The following is a 17,980-nucleotide window of genomic DNA, read 5'->3' on the forward strand; positions in this document are numbered from 1 at the left end:
CTGTATATTCTGTACTTCTATCCCTACATCATTTATCTTAATGAAATAAATGATCTTTGGTCTGGTGATTCCAAGGTGACGAGGAGCTAAGTGGAGGTTCAGTATACACCTGGAAGTATGGATTTTCATGCTCAGTGCAAATGTGGGAAAGGCATTATTCCCACATTATAAAGGGGGTAAAAAGACCTCCAACTTGAGGAGACCCTGGGTTGAGAGATGAGAGATTTACAGGTACTGTGTTTATCCTACAGGGTACCACAGGGGCTTTTATGTTCTGTAGCAAGAATTTGCACCTTATACCCTTGTAGTTAGAAGTAAAGCGTACCACATAACTAATATCTAGTAAGCATTAGAGTTAGAATAAATACCATTTATTTAACGTTTCCTTTGTGTTAAGCATTTTATAGTTACAACATATGGATGGATACTATATTGTAATGGTTAAGAGTGTAGTTTTTTGAGCAGGATAATCCTGGATTGGAGTCTCATCTTTATTACCTCTTTTTTTTCTGTTTTATTGAGGTATAACTGACAAAATTGTAAGATAGTCAAAGAGTATATCATGATGATTTGATACACATATGCGTTGTAAAAGGATCCTTCCCATCACGTTAATTAATACATCTAACAGCTCATGACACCTTTTTCCTTTTTTTCTTTTTTTGGTGAGAACACTTAAGTTCTATTCTCTCCGAAAATGTTAGTTATACAATACTGCAGCTGAAAGTTTGTACCCTTTTACCAGTCTTCCCCTCTTTTTCCCACCCACACCCCAGCCCCTGGCAACCAGTTTTCTACTCTGTTTCTATGAGTGTGGCTTTTTTTCTTTTTAGATTCCATATATAAATGATATCATTCGTATTTATCCTGTCTGGCTTATTTCATCAGCATAATGCACTCCTGTTTCATCTATATTGTCACAAATGAAAGGATCTCCTTCATTTTTTTAAGGCTGAATAATATTCCATTACCTCTTAAATGAGTGACTTTTGGTACATTATTTACACTTTCTAAGCCTCAGGGTTTCTTTTCTTCTGTAAAAAAAAAAAAAAAATATATATATATATATATATATATACACACAGGTTATTTTCTGATATGTGGAATGTTTGTTGAATCAACAAATAATTAGTTGAGATCATAAATGTGACACTTAGCACTGTATTAACATTTATTAATACTCTCCCTGTTAATTTCTACAATAAATTGTATAATAAGTAACAATAATAATAGTACTACTAGTAGTTTTAGAAAATGCATAGGATGTGCCAGGCATCATATACTGTACTATCCTCCTTCATGTGTACCACAAGTTACATGTGGATATCATCTTCCACGTTGTTTCCTTTAAAGAAACTTGAAGCTCAGCAAGATTGAGTAGCTTGCTCCAGATGTGAACTCAGGTCTGAATCACTCCACATATAGGTTCTTAATTACTCCATGTCTTTAATTCCACATCTGCATTTGTTTGTTGTTGTTTTTAACTTTCCAAGCATCTGATGTGAAATTCCTTTCTCTTTGGGGAATTTTCCACTTTGTGGGTCTTGGTGAGAAACAGAGCCTTCCTCTCGTTATACAAGCTGAACATGTCAGATACACTGTTTACTCACATGCTCAGTCTCCCTTACAGATGGAAAACAGTCGGGCGACCTCGGGTTGGCCAACTGCACCCCTCTCTTGGATTTTGAATTACAAATAAATGATGTAAAGAAGCAAGGCCAGCAGTGCTGGGTCAACCTCCTGTTTCCTGTTCCTGCTTGGTAGCAAGGCCAGCTAGGACTTATAACATCACTTTGGCCTGATCCTATAATTGCAATAGCATAGCCTTGGCTTTCGGTTGTTTAGTCTGCTTCTAGTTACTGAGACCTAACCATAAACTTCCAAAAGTTTCCTTTTCTGCTCAAATTAGCCGTATCTGCTCCCTGATGATTACAAATAAGACCTTTCCTGATATACAATGGTGACCTACTTATCCAGGCAGATGTAACATCGTCCTGGCGGGGACAGAGGGCAGGCAAGTTCCTTGAACAGCTGAACAAGAAGAAAAAGACCTAAGAAGGAAGAATTGAAGCCAGTTCTGCTTGTGTTATAATTCTACCTGCAGCTGCCTCTGTTTCACAGACCACATGCTAAGGACCGTGTCCCTTCCCCTGTAAAAGACGAGCAAAGTAGACCCGGGCCTTCCAACCCAGAGACCAGCTGAGCTGTACCGTGGACAATCTAGGATGTGAAAGACTTCACTCAATGTCTTTGTCACTTGACACATTGTTCCTCTCTTTGGGAAGTAGCTTCTTTGTGTGACAAGAATATGCTAAACCAACACTTAAGTGGACAGAGGTGAAAGATGCCAAAATTAGCTACAGAAAAAAAGGCGTAAAGACTTGTATTTTCTGTTATTTGAAGGTGTTAAGACCCCACATAGAATATGAGTCCTTTAAAGGAAAATTGTGAATGGCCCAGGGAATGTTGAATTTCCATGTGGCCATGTGTTCTTGATCGGTCACGATGATGATGATGGTAGCATCAGTAGCATTTATCAGTGTTTCCTGGGTGAGAGGCACTTTATCCTAATGACCTTTTATCCCCATGACGACCCTGTGAAGTAGGAAATACCGTTTCAGCATCTTCAGGGTTTTTCTTTTTTTTTTTTTTTTTAAATCAGGAATTTACCCTAGATCACAGTTGGGTGGTAGAACGACCAGAACTGGACACTAGCCTTTCCTGAATTCCCAGAGTGTGATCTTAGCAGTTGTATTGCCTGATGCAGAGCCATGTACATGTTGCCAAAGCAATGAAACGTGTACCTATTTCTAAGAGATTCTAACTCAGAAGCTCTGGGGTTTAAGTGCAGAGCAGTTGAGTGTGATTGTCTTTACAGACAGTAGATAACTTAAGAGAAGTTGTTTAAAAGTATATTTGCATATTGCACTACCCTGTCATATCTGTGATTGGTTAGCTATTGAGTAACTAACACAAATCCCAACCCCATCTCTAATCTCATTCGTCTCTTGTATGATATTTGACCTAATTGAGGCAGTATTTTTTTTGTTCTTTCCCACAAACACACATCGAACATCCAAAACATGCTTACCATTTGTGAGCATATTCTCTTAGTTATTTAGGAGTTGAGTAAGAGTGAGAGAGAAGGGCTTCCCTGGTGGCGCAGTGGTTGAGTGTTCTGCCTGCCGATGCAGGGGACGCGGGTTCGTGCCCCGGTCTGGGAAGATCCCACATGCCGCGGAGCGGCTGGGCCCGTGAGCCATGGCCGCTGAGCTTGCGCGTCCGGAGCCTGTGCTCCGCAACGGGAGAGGCCACAACAGTGAGAGGCCCGCGTACCGCAAAAAAAAAAAAAAAAAAGAAAGAAAGAAAAGAAAAGAGTGAGAGAGAAAAAGACACATAAATATGAAATACGGTCATCATTTTTTTAATATCCTTTATGTTGTTAATCCCTCTTAGCATTTACTGCCATTCACTCATTTGTATTATTTGGGGTATACCAGTTTATTCACACAGCATTTTTACATATGGCTTATCATTTGTATTCTATTTCATTTCAAAATCATGAAAATAAGGTGGAAAATGAGGTGTAAAGTGGAAAATCTATGTGTACGTTTTCATTGGTGGAATGAGGAGCTACCTGAATATCACTCCTTTAGCTTTTCCTTCAAATGGTGCACTTTTTCCTCCATGCATAGGAGTCACTTCCATTAGGTAAACAGTAGTCTTGAGGGCAAACCTCAGAAGTAGAAACAGGAGAACTTTTCAGTTATGGTAAAATCAAACATAGTTTTCTTCAGTAGTGAAAAAAAAATTCTTCATGAGAAGTTCAACCACCGTGAGTTCCATGGTGAAAAACTTTCCCCTTATAGATGCAACTTCCCCCAGAATTCTGAGAAATGTCGGTAGTAAGAGAGGGGTGTTGCATACACCTGTTTCATTTCCCTCTGACTTTTCCTTCTCCTTTCTCTATTGACATTAAAATTTATAGTGAAAGCACATAGTAAGCAGTCTAGGACCATTGATATGACATTTGATCTAAATCTCCAAAGTCTATTTTAGATGGGGATGCTATGAGAGTCACAGGAGGGGAAAAAATCTAGAATTATTCTTATGTGATGAAATGTACTAAAATAACAAAAGCAAATCTTATTTCTAGCTAATAAAATAGCATTCCTTATATGATGTCATATTATGGTAGAAAAGAAATATATGCGTCTATTTTCTTCTATATTAAAACTGCTAAGGAGTGGGGACCCGTGAACTAAATCAATTGTTTTGGGTTCAAGTTGTAGTTTTTAGTAGCCATCCTTCTTAGCAAGTTTACAGAAGCAAATGTACTTCGTTTACTATCACCACTAAATGTGCAATCGTGTAGATTTGTGGAAAAAAGTATTATCAAATATATATACTTTAAAATGATTTGTGTAAATTTATCTATTCATATTATTATTCTCCCCAAGTAAATCAAAATCTACTATATACTGTGTTTTTCTTCTATAGCTTAAAAGGGGAATGTATGTTGAAACTTATTCAAATATTTATTAGGTGTCTACTAAGTGCCAGGCACTCTACTAGGCAGTAGAGCTGTTGTATTAGAGGTGGAAAATGTGCTTGACCTCCAGAACTGATACTCTTGTAAGAGAAATACTGGGTCAAATTAAGTCAACAGTTTTTTTGCTACAGAGCTTTTTACCAGTCTTGTGAATTATGAGTCTCTGATAAGGAGATGTAGTGGACAACAGATCCCAAATTTATTTGAAATCTTTTCCTTCATGGACTGTCTCATAGGATTTATGATCCACTGAACACACTTGAGAGACACTAGTATTCTGCAGTGGTTAGTTAATTGTTTTCTATTAAACAACTATATACTGAATCCATGATATTATTATCTGGATTATTTGGAGGATACAATGATGTACATGGCCACTGTGATGATAAGGGGGTCCAGTTTAGTTAAGAAGAGAAACCACAGGAGTTATAACTTAATGTAACAAAGAAATACACACACATATACATATATTTATATGTAAATTACTATTTATATAGTATACAATGTCTTCTGAAGAAGATAGAGTTGTTTGTAACTTGGGATCTCACAGGAGGTTTCACAGAGAAGGTAGACCCTGAGCTGGGCAGAATTTCAGTAAGTTAATTTGGTTCTGACCGTACGATAAAATCAGGTATTTGCACTGGTCAATCTGACCTTGATGGAACAGCATTCCATTTGCAGGGAATAGTGTGATCAAACATGCAGTGGTAGAGATTGCCAGATTGTAATATTCCAGTGCCTGGAAAGTGTTGGAACATCTGCTTTCTCCACGGTCTAGAAAAGTGAATCTCAAGTGAAATGCACGTATAATGGAGGCCAGTGCTCTTTGCTTTGTACACTGCTTTGATTCTACAACATACAACAATGTAGTGATCTGTTTCAGATTGTCATTATTCGAGAGGGTTCTTAGTAACAGGAGTGGAAAAGGAAGACCTCCCTTCCTGTGTTTCTGCCCTATGCTCTTAAGCCAGAAAAGGTACCAACATCACTGACATGACCTTGTCTCAGGTATCTATCAGGATCTACTAGAATCATTCTAGTGAAAGGTAACTAGACGTCCAAAGGACTTAAAAGATACACTATAACCTCTGTATACTTTATATACCTGGTGAAACAAAAATGTCACCTGAGTGGTCCCCTTCCCTAGAAATACCAGTATGTTTTTCCAGTGCATGGCAGAACTTTGCAGGTAAAACTGGGATAAAGGTGAAGAACAGTCTTAAAATTCTAGTCCTTGAACAGCACCTAACACACAACAGGTTTTCAATAATCTTAGCAACAGTATTCACAAATAATGACCGTCAGCGTAACTGCTCTTTTGTGCCAAAATACATTACCATATTCCTTTTTTTCCTTCAGCTTTACAACTTGGGTTCTACTATTGTTTCCATTTTACAGACTAGGAAAGTGAGTCTCAGAGATGCTAAGTCACTTGGGCAAGGTCACAGAGCTTGTAGGAGATAAGCCTGCACCCTTACTGTTGGATCCTACCAACCAGACCATAATTTAAGTCCTTCAAAATATACCTCAGAACCTTTGAGTAAATTAATGAATAAATCCTCCTAGTCAGACTGACCAGATCATTATATTAGGTTCAGCTATAAGTGGAGGAAAGTCATAATCATAGTTGGACAGTTAATACAGTAATTTACTTGCTTTGAATTTTCTAAATGATGTTTAGCTGGTAGTTTCATGATGATAACCATCGAATAAAAACAGGCATATTTTGGTGTTTGGAATAAGATCTCATATTGAGTAAAATACATATTGATTCCTAGACCTATATGATGTGAGTAACAGATGACATTGAGATGCCATCTAGAAGTACTCCTGTGCAGTTCATCATGTCAACCCAGCTAATAATTTTAGAATGTTCAGAGTGAATAATATATGCAGCCATAAAGCATATTTCTAATCAATGCAAATAATATTTTTCCTATGCTAAACCCAGAGTTAAGTTATAACACGCATCATAAGATTAATGGGCCATGTTTTCTTCATCACTTTGCTAAATTTCTTAGTCTGGAAACCATTCAGAAGGTTGCGAATTGGAGCTGAGCAGTAGTAGTGAGACTGTGCCTCTGATGATGAAACTATTTCCACCCCGACCCCTACTGCTCCCTTCTTGGGAAAGAAGGCAACATGTCTCCTAGAAAAAGTCACAGGTTTATAAGCTGGCTTGTATAATACGTTTGGAGGAATAGTGTGTCTTTTAAGCAGAGCCTATCTCGGCATGTAAAATAATTTTTACCTACCATTTAATGAAATTAACACTCACTTTGAGGCTCGGTCTTTTGCCATTTGACTCCTGGATCACGCCTATGGATATATTTTTTTCTTCAGACGAAGTGTGAACCCAATATAGTATCCATCATTCAGTCTACCTAGCTGATGTACATCCTCTGAAGCACAAGCTCCCTGAGGCCAGGCACTTTATCTGCTCTATCAGTGTAGCCCTGATGCCTAGTGTCTAGCTTTTGGAGATTCTTAATAAACATTTGTACTGAATAAGGTATGTATATGGTGAGCAAAAGTTGGCTTCCCATTTTACAGTCAAGAGTATCCCACTCATGTTCTGTGAACACTGGATAGCAGAATCTTACTGTTATTTTTCTGTTCCCTTTGCAAGATTCCTGAAAGGGCATTCCTGTCCTTAGAATGTCCATCTCCTCCCATCTTCCTGGAGAATAACTCTTCTTTCTTAAATACTTAGCCCCATTATTGACTCTTTAAGACTGAATGTATTACCTCCTTACAAACAGGAAAATGCAGTGCTTTTTTTTTTTTTTTCGACAATTTATCACCAGAAAATTATTCTAAGACCTGAAATTCTGGACCTAAAATGCCTGGACTAGTGGTTCTCAAAGTCTGGTACCCAGACCAGCACATCAGCTGCACGTAGGAATTTTTAGAAGTGAAAGTCTTGGGCCCTGCTCCAGACCTGCAGACTCGGACACTCTGGGGGTGGGGCCCACTACCTGTTTCAGCAAGCTCTCTGGGTGATGCCGATGCATACTCAAGTTTGAGAGCCACTGCTTAGACCTAGAGCTTAAGGTTTAGGCTTTGGACAGATCTGAGTCCTAAACACTCCTGAGACACTGGAGTGACCATGAGCAAGTTACTTCTGGGAACCTCTTAGCATCTGTATGCCTTGCTTAGCTAATAGTGATTTTAATTAATTAGAATAATGCACACGGTGTACTCAAGAGAGTAACCAAAGCATACTTTATGTTCCATAAATTCTAGCTGTTTACCATTATCATCAATCAGAGCTTACTGACACATCCTGAAGACATTCTTCTAATAAGTGTAATAATGTGGTTTGTAAAATTAACAGCTTAGAAGAGCATATTACGAAGTTCATCAGACAGGGTCTCAGCAGGAAATCAGGGGTACATCAATAGGGATAAATTGAGCCCAATGTAGAGAATCAAGAGATAGTGTAGTGCCCTGGGTTCAGTAAAAGTGTGGCTACTTTATAGGAGATGAAAGAGAAAGGAAGCCTTGCTGGAGAGAGAGTCCTCCCCAAAGGTGCTGTGATGCCCCACAGAGAAGCACTATACGTTAGTTGGGGGATGCAGCCAACTCCCAGCAATTTGGCAAGAATTAATACCCTAACTTCACTCCCCTCCTTCATTCCCTACAATCTTCTATTGGTACTCTTCATTGGTGAGCCAAACAGAAGCCAGAGCAAGGACACTTACTAAGATAGGCCATGCAAGCCATCCATATAGAGTTGGGTGGAGAAAGGATGTGGAAGGGCAAATAGGACATATTTCCCGCAGGTGGTGAGCGAGCTGTAAAATCACTCGCCCTTCTAACATCATTGCCATTGCAGGAGCACGGAGGAACAAGTGGTTAGTTCTGACTTGGCAGATCCAGGAGACTGCAGGACAGAACTGGTATATGAGTTGGGCTTTAAAGGTAGATTTGAATTTTAATGGAGAGTATGGAGTAAGAAATGGTGAAGAACCAAGGGAAAGGGAGATTCATTGCAAATGGAGAAAAGAAAAGTGGCATAAAGACAAGAAAAGTCAAGACTTACGGAAGAGATAGCAAATACTCTGCGTGTGACTGGAGCAGAGAATGGGTAGACAAAGGCTGGACGTTAAGATGAAGTCATCCTTGAATAACATTAAAGTTTCCTCCTTTAACCTCAATTTCCACCTTCTACTCCCTTCACTAACATTGGAAAATTAAAAGTGAATTTGACTGGGTTGGTGGCAATGGCAGTATGAAGCAAAGAGAGGAGAATAAGAGTAAAAAATTTAGTAGTACCTTGGTGAAGCTGGGTAAATGATGGGTGGTGGTGTCACGTCAAAGCATGGGCAAGTGATTGTGACAAATATAGGCTTATTTCTTGACTATATGACTTCAGTTAAGGTACTTAAGCCCTCTAGGCTGCAGTCTCCCAACCTGTAAAATGGGGATAAAACCTCGCTTCCTCCAAGGTTTCTGTGAGGATCTAATGAGAAATGGAAGTAAGAGTTGAGTCCAGTAATCAGTTTTTAATACATATAAACTAATGTGAGGATAAGGGTAAGAATACTTGCTATCATTTATTGAATACTTATTATGTGTCCAATATTGTGCTAGTCTATTTACATATCTTTTCTCACTTAGCTTTCTTTTATCTGCCTTTCTATAGGCAAGAGATAACTGATGGCTCAGTTATGAGGAAATGCAGTTGTGAGGAAAATGTCAGAGGGAAAATGTACCGGAAAGTTAATTCCTAATGGATCTGTCAGCCTTAAACAGAGCATGTCTGTGCTAAAATGTGTAAAATATCTGTGCTAAAACTACTCAATTGGGCAAGTTTTGATAAAGTATTAACTTAATGAATAGGCATAAACAGCTTGGAGCTTTTTGGAGGGTATGTGGTAATCTTAGTATTGGTGTGATGACTTTTGAAAGTTCTATGGCGTATAGAAGTCAAAAAGAAGACCCGGAAAGGGGGAGAACTCTCTCTGAAAGTTATTGGGGAAGTCTGGCTAGTAAGACTCCAAAAGGGAGAATCAGTAAGAGGCCAGGTTATTCATAGGCCTTCTAAGAATGTGTCCATGAGAAATATTTACAATGATTGGATGCCGGAATAAAGGAGAACACTGGCTCCATAAATGGTAACTTATTTTACACAAACAGGCTAATGATAAAAATAATGAAAATCTGATGGATTTTTAAGAGTTTCATTGACCAAACTGAGACAAAAGTGCATAACAGCTAGATGCTCATAGTTTTAATCAGTTCCCTTTGGAGTCAAGCAAAGATAGCACCTGAAATGGTAAGGGACGTTTATGCAAGGTCACCAAGATTTTTGGTGGTACATTTGGGATATAAACCCATTTCCATAAGAATTCTTTCAGAAGTCAAATGTTTGCTTGTCAAAAATAGCATGAACTTACTTCCAGGAAAAGTTCTTAAGAAAAAATAATTTGAGTAATGAAGAACACTGATGTAACAGTTAATTTAAGAACCCAGAAATAGAGGTAAAGAGTAAAGCAATTATGGGTTAAGAGTCTGCATAAATTCCCCTGGAAGGGGGATATGGTCAGAGATGGCAATTTGAAAACAGTGAGTCACCAAAAGTAAAAGTTTAAATTACAAGCTGTTTTGGGGGTCTTCAAGAGAGGTTTTATAGATTGAACAACAACAGCAGCAAGGATAAGATATAACGCTGTCATGTAGACTGCAGCCTGAAAAGAAAGCATTGCAGAAAAGCCACATCATCCTGAATTTATATTTCCGTGCATTTGAACAGATTGGAGAGCAGTAAAGTTGTTTTAAGAGCGAGTGATTTAAGTCAGCCAGCTTGTGAATAATACGAGATATTTTTGCATTTACATTAACTTATGTCCATAAATAATGAACTTGAACAATGAACAAAATCCATAATCCTGATAATGCTAAGAAAACTGGAAAGATACCTTTACCTTGAAAAGACAGGATAAAGAAGACAGCATAGAAATTTAGGGAGATTGCAGTTTTGGAAAAATCATATTAACATTTATTAGCTGCTACAGCTTTGAAATGTGATGATTTAAAGAAAGAAGTAGACTGTTGATTTCTAAAAGGTAATGTGTTGGCTGAAAGAGAAGAGAATCTTGTTGAGACCTAAAGTGTTCTTTTAAGGATATATTTCAATGTCATTTCAAAAAATAAACGCATTTCCCATAACAAAACAGTGAGGTTAATGGAATCATGCAGGTGAAAGCTTTTTGGCCCGAAGGAGTTCCATCCTTTGGAACAAAGTTTTATTGTTGAACACACCATGACCCAGGCCTGTGAGTGCCAGCACAGTGGCTGTTTTTACAAGATCTGGTACAATATTCACAGTGGTTCTGGCCTTAGCACTAGGCAAGGATCATTCTTTTTGTATCTTCCTGATTGCTTCCTCTACAGAAATGGGATAATCCCTCCTCTTCTAAACTGGAAAGTAGTTTCTTCCCTCAGTAAAACTAGTTTCTTCTCCAGGTTGAGCTTTTCCAACTCTTAGAGGTCTAAAATGAATGATAGGAAACATACTATATTTGCATCTATTTTTATTTAAGAGTTATCTAAGGAGATTTATCTAATTAAATAGGAATTTCCTAACAGATGCCAAAATAAACAATCAACAGGTTTTCTTTAAAGATCATATATATTATATAACAAGATCCACCTAAGAGTTAAAATATAAGTAGGTATACAATTCAACTATTTGAAGATAATTTTTCTTCTTACCACTGAAGCAATAAGCAGGTAGTAGTACAATTTGGGGAAAACAATATTTCTGGCTTTTGTTTATTTTAATTTGTGATATTCATGAGATCTTTTGTGAAGCCTTTGGGTATATAGTAAAATTAATGGGTTTTTAACTTTGTATCGACTCGTACTTTTGTAGGTTTTAAATTTTTCTTCTGGCTTTAATTTATGCTATCTCCTTTAACTTCTTCATTTAGAAATAATATATTTTTCTCAGGATTGCAATCTCAGTGCAGTCCTCTACTTTTCTATTTGTTGGACGTTCTCTTAGACATCTACATTTTTATCTAGTTAGTACCTTTTTAGTTTTTTATACAATTGATAAGAACTCTTTAATCTTATGAATTCTTTATATTTTCTCTTTGGAGACAAGATTTATAGGGATTTCCTTGGGCTTAAACTAGAAAGAAAAACGAATTTGCATATGAAATGTTGAAGGCTTTGTTACAAAGTGGACTAACATTATATGTATGAAATAAACTGCTTCAACCAGATCACCTAGCTGTTAACCTCCAGATTAATATCTATCATAAAATATGTGCGTGCTTCCAACACATGGCATTGCCTCCTATTACTGCATGTCCAGGAGAAATTGTTTTGTCTTGTAGCAAAAGACATTAGCTCTTTGCACATTTTTTTTTTTTTTTAATGACAGCTATCCAAAAATCAAGCGTTCCCTTGTATGTGAGGACAGAAAAGGACAATTTTTAGACAGGTCTAATATCCAGTTGTACCTTTCAGTCACTTAGAGAGAAGGCTTAGACCCCTGAAGCCCAAAGTCACAGGTTTTTTAGGATTATGGTGGTATACACCTCCAGTTTATAGAAAAAAAATGCGTTGTAGAAAATCCAAGTTAAATTAGGACTCAAATCCAAGTTAAATCTAGAACTAAAGTTTTACTGCCCCAAATACTTGTAAACTCTAGGTTACTGCTCTGTTGTCCATTTCATCAGTTGCAGAATATTCAAGTTAGTCTTTCAGTGCTAACAAGAACATAAAAATGCATTATGTCTAAAAGCAGAACATGATTGCCAAGGCAGATCTGCGCATTACCTGAGAGTTTGGGGGGCCACCCAAGCGGCATCTACTTGTTTGCTACTGACCTTCAGTTAGACTTGCTCAAGAATTGTTACAATGTAGTAACATACACCCTTATGTACTCTTGAGTTTATTGAAAACACACAGCAAATGTGCACACACACACACATACACACCAGCACACACCTACTCTAGAGCCTAGAATTTTAAGAGTCAGAACTTTTTGCTTGCTTCTGGATTAAGATGGACCCTGTATTTCCTCAGCATGCCAATTAAAAACTCTATAAACAATTCAAAACCAGCTTAAAATTCTGTTTTACAAAAAAAAATTGATGTTAAATATTATCCTCATAGAGTTCTACTCTGACTTTTCAAATTGTTTTTTCCTCCCTTCATGGGATAAACAGTTAGGGTTTCTTTTTCTTTGTTTTTTTATCTCTCATTGTAAAAAATTCTATCTTGAAAGCTGATTTATTATTTCTTCCTTAGCATGGATGACATGGAAACAAAGATGATATTTCATCAGTCTTGTTTTTATTTAAGTTGAAAGGTTATATATTTCTACTATCTACTGCAATACTGCTAAATATTTTTAGAGTGCTTGTAAATCTTATGACATTTTTTTAGTTTGTATTTAAGGCATTTACTCAAAAGGGACCATATGCCTCAGTTCATGTCACTCTATCATCAGTGTGTATGGTCACTCTATTTTCTAATACTTTTAAGATTGGTTTTGGTCCCGACGTTCCTCTGCCAGATTTATTTCCTTTATTTTCCCCTATATAGCACCATTTGGGGCATTTAATATGTAATCTCCCAACTCACCTTTATAGTTATTTTAAACATATGTATATATTTGAAATACCGAATTGTTTTGTATTTTCTAATTTTTGCAAAAGTAGTATCGACTACAAATCACATCCTATTCTTTTATTTTCTACTTTCATCTCTACACTTCCAGTGTCGAAGGCTGGACAGATCTGCCCACTTTAGTACTCTGGCAATTAAACAGAACCCTCTTCTGGCAGAAGCCTATTCAAATTTGGGGAATGTGTACAAGGAATGAGGGCAGTTGCAGGAAGCAATGGAGCATTACCGGCATGCATTACGTCTCAAACCAGATTTCATCGATGGTTATATTAACCTGGAAGCTGCTTTGGTAGCAGCAGGCGACATGGAAGGGGCATTATAAGCTTACGTCTCTACTCTTCAGTACAATCCTGATTTGTACTGTGTTCGCAGTGACCTGGGGAACCTGCTCAAAGCCCTGGGTCGCTTGGAAGGAGCCAAGGCATGTTATTTGAAAGCAATGGAGACGCAACCGAATTTGCAGTAGCTTGGAGTAATCTTGGCTGTGTTTTCAATGCACAAGGGGAGATTTGGCTTGCAATTCATCACTTTGAAAAGGCTGTCACCCTTGACCCCAATTTTCTGGATGCTTATATCAATTTAGGAAATGTCTTGAAAGAAGCACGGATTTTTGACAGAGCTGTGGCAGCTTACCTTTGTGCCCTAAGCTTGAGCCCAAATCATGCAGTGGTACATGCCAACCTGGCTTGTGTACACTACGAGCAAGGCCTGATAGATCTGGCAATAGACACCTACAGGTGAGCTATTAGATTGCAACCACATTTCCGTGACGCTTACTGCAACCTAGCCAACGCTCTGGAAGAGAGGGGCCGTGTTGCCTAAGCAGAAGATTGTTATAATACAGCTCTGCGGCTGTGCCCCACCCATGCAGACTCTCTGAATAACCTAGCCAATATCAAAGGAGAACAGAGAAACATGAAAGAGGCAGTTCGCTTGTATTGTAAAGCATTAGAAGTCTTCCCAGAGTTTGCTGTTGCCCATTCAAATTTAGCAAGTGTATTGCAGCAGCAGGGGACACTGTAGGAAGCTCGGATGCATTATAAGGAGGCTGTTCGAATCAGTCCTACCTTTGCTGACGCCTACTGTAACATGGGAAACACTCTAAAGGAGATGCAGGATGTTCAGGGAGCCTTGCAGTGTTATACTCCTGCCATTCAGATTAACCCTGCATTTGCAGATGCCCACAGCAATCTGGCTTCCGTTCACAAGGATTCAGGGAATATTCCAGAAGCAGTTGCTTCTTATCGCACTGCTCTGAAGCTTGAACCTGACTTTCCTGACGCTTATTGTGATTTGGCTCATTGCCTGCAGATTGTCTGTGATTGGACAGACTATGATGAGCGAATGAAGAAGTTGGTCAGCATTGTGGCTGACCAGCTGGAGAAGAATAGGTTGCCTTCTGTGCAGCCTCATCATAGTATGCTCTATCCTCTTTCTCATGGCTTCAGGAAGGCTATTGCTGAGAGCCATGGGAACCTCTGCTTGGACGAGATCAGTGTCCTTCATAAACCACCGTACGAACATCCAAAAGACTTGAAGCTCAGTGATGGTCGACTGCGTGTAGGATACGTGAGTTCTGACTTTGGGAATCATCCTACTTCTCATCTTATGCAGTCTATTCCAGGCACGCACAATCCTGATAAATTTGAGGTCTTCTGTTATGCCCTGAGCCCAGATGACGGCACAAACTTCCGAGCGAAGGTGATGGCAGAAGCCCATCATTTCATTGATCTTTCTCAGATTCCATGCAATGGGAAAGCAGCTGATCACATCCATCAAGATGGTATACACATCCTTGTAAATATGAATGGTTATACCAGGGGTGCTCGAAATGAACTCTTTGCTCTCAGGCCAGCTCCTATTCAGGCAATGTGGCTGGGCTACCCTGGGACCAGTGGCGTGCTTTTCATGGATTATATCATCACTGATCAGGAAACTTCACCTGCTGAAGTTGCTGAGCAGTATTCTGAGAAACTGGCTTATATGCCCCATACTTTCTTTATTGGTGATCATGCCAATATGTTCCCTTACCTGAAGAAGAAAGCAGTCATCGATTTTAAGTCCAATGGGCACATTTATGACAATCGGATTGTGCTGAATGGCATCGACCTCAAAGCATTTCTTGATAGTCTCCCAGATGTGCAAATTGTCAAGATGAAATGTCCTGATGGAGGAGACAGTGCAGACAGCAGTAATACAGCTCTTAATATGCCTGTCATTCCTATGAATACTACTGCAGAGGCAGTTATTGAAATGATTAACAGAGGACAAATTCAGATAACAATTAATGGATTCAGTCTTAGCAATGGACTGGCAAGTACCCAGATCAACCTTAAGGCTGCCACTGGAGAGGAGGTTCCCCATACCATTATTGTAACCACACGTTCTCAGTACGGGTTACCGGAAGATGCCATTGTGTACTGTAACTTTAATCAGTTATATAAAATTGACCCATCTACTTTGCAGATGTGGGCAAATATTCTGAAGCGTGTTCCCGATAGTGTACTGTGGCTGTTGCGTTTTCCAGCAGTAGGAGAACTTAATATTCAACAGTACGCACAAAATATGGGCCTTCCCCAGAACCGTATCATTTTTTCACCTGTTGCTCCTAAAGAGGAACATGTTCGGCGAGGCCAGCTGGCTGATGTCTGCTTGGACACTCCACTCTGCAATGGACACACCACAGGGATGGATGTCCTTTGGTCAGGGACACCCATGGTGACTATGCCAGGAGAGACTCTTGCTTCCCGAGTTGCAGCTTCCCAGCTCACTTGTTTAGGCTGTCTTGAGCTTATTGCTAAAAATAGACAAGAATATGAAGACATAGCTGTGAAACTGGGAACTGATCTAGAATACCTGAAGAAAATTCGTGGCAAAGTCTGGAAGCAGAGAACATCTAGCCCTCTGTTCAACACCAGACAATACACAATGGACCTAGAGCGGCTCTATCTACAGATGTGGGAGCATTACGCAGCTGGCAACAAACGTGATCACATGATTAAGCCTGTTGAAGTCACTGAGTCGGCCTAAATAATGACTGTGTGCACAGGAGAATTACCCTGTACCTGAGCCTCAACCTTCTGGGGGAAAGGCAACTACTTTCTCCTTATCTGTACAATACCATGTTGCAGATGGGTGACAGACAATGATAAGATAGCACAGCCAGACTTGCTTCCTGCATGATCATGATCGTGATAGGGAGAGACACAAGAGATGGGAAACTGCTGCTCCACAAGGAGTCTCCATAGAATTTTGCAGCAGCCAGGTGTCTGGAAGGTCTGGAAGGTAAGTCTGGAAGGTCTGATCTCCCTTGGTCTTCCATGGGATGGATGGTTAGTGTGGAAGGGAGATAGAGATTGCCCAGCCGTTTTGTGATTATCATGGATCGATTGAGTCTTCTGGATTAATATTTTTCTTTATATTTTGGGTGTTGGAGCTTTTAAAAATGTTTGGTTTCAGGTATTTTTATTCATGTGAAGTGTATATGATTCTCTTGAGATAAGGTTTTAAGCTAAAATATTCCTTGTTTTAGTTTCTGAACTCTACAGATAAATGGGGACTTTGCTGGTGTAGTCTCTTTATAGGTTTTATAAACCACTTGAGCCTACATCAGTCATTTTAGTTTGTGACATAATGTTTGGAACTATCAGTGCTTTGTTGGTTTATAGATGATGGCTTAAATTCTTTTCCTGGTCCGCTTCCTTCTTCCCTTTCCCCCACTTTAAAAATTCTCCTGTAACTTGGCTAACAAAAAACCAAGTCTGATTCAGAACTTCCCGGAGTGTTTCTCTTAGCTCGAAGGGACTGTCCCTACTTGTTCCCCTCCTTGTTCCATTCCATGGGAGATAAATCACCAGGGCCCAGAAATCAGAAAGAATGTAAAATGAGACAAGCAAAGCTGTCTCCCCCCTGCACATGCAGGTTATTTTTGATGCTTCTGGGTTTATGGGTTTTCTCCCGGGGAAGTTAACCTTGAGCCCAGACAGTCTGTAGATAATGTAAACCACCATCTGGCCACCTTCCTTTTTCTAGTCTATATAATCTGCAACTCTAGCAGGAGGGTGTGAGTCTTCCTTTGGTTCCAGAGTGAAATGCGCGTTGGAGTTGGAGTTGGAAAAGAGGCCCACAACCAAGTGTTAGAGAAGGAAATGTGAAGTCATTAGTGAAAAACCAGGTTGAAGTTAAGGTGAAGAGGCATGAGGAAATGGTCAACTGTTACAGTATTACAAAGATCATCAAGAAGCATATCCATGAATGTGGTTTGTATTGCAATCTGCTGAAAAAGAGACAAGTATCCTGGCCTGGCCTTCATGGAGATTATATTTTATTGATTCTGATAATAGATTATTGTTGAAAAGGGCCTCCTATAAATTATAACCATGCAAAGGCAGCAAGGTAATTTTTTTTCTTTATGTATGTGTTTCTCATTCCTACTCAATTCTCTCTTAGGGGAAGAGAAAATCACACACACAAAAATGTCAAGTCTCAGCTATTCCTTTTCAAAATAATTTTTTTCCAAATTCCAGTGGAGACAATAGGTTAACTGTTAAGATTTGTAAGGCTCAAAAAGCTAGATTTTTTACAAAGTGTACCCAAATTTTATTCTATAACTAATAGCTTTGGAAAGAATGTGTCATGATGCAAAGTTGGAAAAAGCTGGTTTTTCTTCCGTGAATGACTTCAGTGTGTTGGGAGAAGAGGCAGAGAAGAAATCAAAGTAATTAAACATGGGGTGAGTTTTCCTGATAGGGGACTCTAGTGCTTTAAAATAGACTAGAT

At 38.9% G+C, this 17,980-nt stretch overlaps 1 pseudogene across 1 annotated transcript in view; it reads left to right on the forward strand.

Moving 5' to 3' along the window:
- The window catches only part of LOC149749919 (UDP-N-acetylglucosamine--peptide N-acetylglucosaminyltransferase 110 kDa subunit-like), a 47,072-nt pseudogene that overhangs the window by 18,441 nt on the left and 10,651 nt on the right, over positions 1 to 17,980 (forward strand). The window contains exon 4 of the transcript XR_016392873.1: positions 13,293 to 16,486. The product of XR_016392873.1 is annotated as a UDP-N-acetylglucosamine--peptide N-acetylglucosaminyltransferase 110 kDa subunit-like (transcript). The remainder of the gene's footprint in view (positions 1 to 13,292; positions 16,487 to 17,980) is intronic.

The sequence above is a fragment of the Delphinapterus leucas genome, chromosome 3 (assembly GCF_059928025.1).
Source record: "Delphinapterus leucas isolate spDelLeu-1000000601 "Yukka" chromosome 3, BTC_Dleu_Yukka2, whole genome shotgun sequence".
Lineage (NCBI taxonomy): Eukaryota > Metazoa > Chordata > Mammalia > Artiodactyla > Monodontidae > Delphinapterus > Delphinapterus leucas.